This window comes from Anolis sagrei, chromosome Y (assembly GCF_037176765.1).
Source record: "Anolis sagrei isolate rAnoSag1 chromosome Y, rAnoSag1.mat, whole genome shotgun sequence".
Taxonomy (NCBI): domain Eukaryota; kingdom Metazoa; phylum Chordata; class Lepidosauria; order Squamata; family Dactyloidae; genus Anolis; species Anolis sagrei.
In genome coordinates this window covers 44489034-44492054 of record NC_090035.1, presented here as the reverse complement: position 1 = coordinate 44492054, position 3021 = coordinate 44489034, and positions in this window count along the sequence as shown.

Sequence of the window (3021 nt, the reverse complement as noted above, 5' to 3'; positions counted from 1 at the left end):
TGGGAATACATACCAACCTTCAATCTGAGCATCGCTTTTTCTGCAACAGTGAAAGGATGGATGTGCAATGGATGAGGAATGAAGAACGAAAGAAACAGTCTCTCCGTAAACCGACAAAAAAGTTGGGCGTCCCTCTTCGACAGAAAAGGGAAAATTTGGCATTTATAGTTTTGCAAGGGCTGTCAGCTGCTGGGCAGAACAGATTTCCAGACTTTATCAAATATTCCTTAGGGAGAGAGCCAAGGATGCATTTCAAGCATCTCCAAAAGAAAGGTGTTTCCCTGCAAATAATATGCTTGTGTTCACTCTCAAGGCATTGCTTACATTGGACACTGAAGCTGGGCCCGTCTCTGGGCCAGAAACAGTCCGTCTGCATTCCTTGTTCATCTGTAATTCCATGGAATGGTAGATCCATCACAAATGGGAAGGGGGTGAGGCAGAAACACAAGGATCCCTGCCTGTGTTTTCAGGATGCATTCTTGCAGCATTTTCTTCCAGAGTCCTGGCTCTTAACTCACTCGTATCAAAGGTTCTTCTGTATTGACGAAGGCATTCCCAACTAGAATATGCAGCGAGTATTTCAGGCTATACAGCCAGTGTGTTTCAGCAGCATTCCCTCCTGACATTTTGCCTGCGTCTGTGGCTCATGACATCTTCAGAGGTCTGTTGTAAGTAAAGCAAATTCTCTCCCCCATCTTGGAATAATGTCCGGGGTGGGAGGAAGAACCCTTGTCTGTTTGAAGCAAGTGTGGATGTTGCAATGAGCAAGCTTGAATAGCACTGAGTAACCATGAAGTTTGCAAAGTCAATCAGTGAGGGTCTCTGCATGGAGGTAGCCTGGCCTTTGTTGCCTGGAGGCATCCTGTTAGTGTGGGGTTCACTGGCCCTTGGTTGCTTGCCACCTGGACACCTCCCAAACAGAAGGTGCCTCCAGGAAACAAAGGCCAGGCTACCTCTATGCAGATACTCTCACTGATTGACTTTACAGCTTCATGGCTACTCAATGCGAATTCAAGCTTGCTAATTGCAACATTCACACTTGCTTCAAACAAAAAATAGTTCTTTCTTCCACCCTGGACATCATTCCACAGGGATATATACAGTCCACTTGCTTCAATACCTCTATGAAGAGACGCTCGTCAATTAGCTTTCCAGTTGTAAGGCTACTCCAATGCTATTCAAACTTAATATTTGCAACACCCACAATTCCTGTAAACAGATAAGGGTCTGTGGAATGATGTCCAGGGTTTGAAGGAAGCTGGGGTGTTGCAGAGAGCAAGCTTGAATAGCATTGCAGTAGCCATGAAGCTGCAAAGTCAATCAGTGACAACATCTGCATAGACGTAGCCCAACCATTTCAACAGAAAGGAGGAAACCATGAAAATGAACAAAATCTGGTCACCAGTATTAAACACCAGAATCAAGACAGTAAATAAGGAACACAGGGGAACTCCAGACAGCAAGCAATCAAGTGCCAGTGGACACCTCCCATATAGAGGGAGGTTGCCTCCAGGCAACAAAAGTCAGGCTACCTCTATGCAGCCTTTAAGCTGCAAAGTCACTGATTGACTTTGCAGCTTAAAGGCTATTCAATGCTAATCAAGCTTGCTAATGGCAACATCCACACTTGCTTCAGACAGACAAGGGTTCTTCCTCCAACCCTGGACATTATTCCGCAGATATATATACACCCCACTTGCTTCACTGCCAACAGAACCTTGTGAATACGCAGTAGCCACAGATGCAGGTCAAAGGTCAGGGGAGAATGTTGCTGGAATAGGGCCAGACAGCCTGAAGAACTCACTGCAAGACAGTGATTATTCTTCGTGTAAAGTAGCACTAATGGGAGCGAAGGCTTAAGATGAGTTTGCCTCTGCTGTTTGGTGAGTGATTTGCTCTAAAAGGCCGACTCAAAAGAGATCCTAATGTTGAGATCAAGGCCCTAAAAATGGATGTGTCTCTTTGTTCTATAGGAAAGTCTGCACTTTGTCAACGAAGGCCTCTCGTTTCACAGAAAAGTGGTAAAGACAAAGCAGGTGGAGCTACAGAAGAGTGAGATACTCAAAGGACTTTGTTACGTTTGTCCAGGTCACTTCTAAGAAACCTCTGGCTCTTACCCGGTCTCTGAAGGAAGCCATTTGAGTCAAAGGCCAGACCCTGGAATAGTTCAGGTCACAAATGAAGCAGGATTTGGGGAAAAGTAATGCAAAGTCAATGGGACAAGGAGGGAACAAAGGCAGGGTTGAGGGAGGGATTACATTGTAGTGTAATATTTTTCATGTTAACTGCTTTTGAGTCTCCTTATGGAGAAAATGCAGGTTAGAAATAAACATAATAATAATAGATATATAGCTGCTTCAAGTCTCCTTATGGAGGGAAAATGTGGGATATAAATAAACACAGTAGAAGTAGCAGTAGTAGTAGTAGTAGTAAGTTTACTACTTACTACTACTGGCTCAGTAGTAGTAAGTAGTAAAGGCCTGGTTCAGAAGCCAAAACAAAGCAGCTCCTTCCTACGGAGGAATGAATGGGAGAAGCCTGGCGTGTTCTCTCAGCTCAAGTCTGACAAGTCCATACTCATTCAAAGAGGAAATGTTCTGGGAATGGATGCTTTGAGAAAAGGCAATGGAATAATAATAAGAGGTTGCAGAGAGGACGAGCAAAAAGCCAGGGAAAAAAGCAAGCTAAAAAAGAGCCTGCAAGATGGGCTTAGGATCTGGAGTGCAGCAGTTGTGCCATTCAATGCACAAAGGGATTGCTGTGGTGCATCTATCTTCCTTGGCCAGAAGAGTTCCGTTTGCTTTTTAGGAAAGGTTTCTTCTCTCCTAAATGGTTGGACGCAAGAGAAGGAAGCCTCCCTTTTCTGCGGAGGCCACCAAGGCAATAAGGCTTCTCTGCTTCCTCTTTGCACTCAGAAGCCCTGCCTCTTCCTGTCTGGAACGCCAGGCCTTTTGTGTTGTGTGCATACGTTGGGAAAGAGAGGTGGGTTGGGAGAGAGAAAATTAAAATAACAAACAAAAC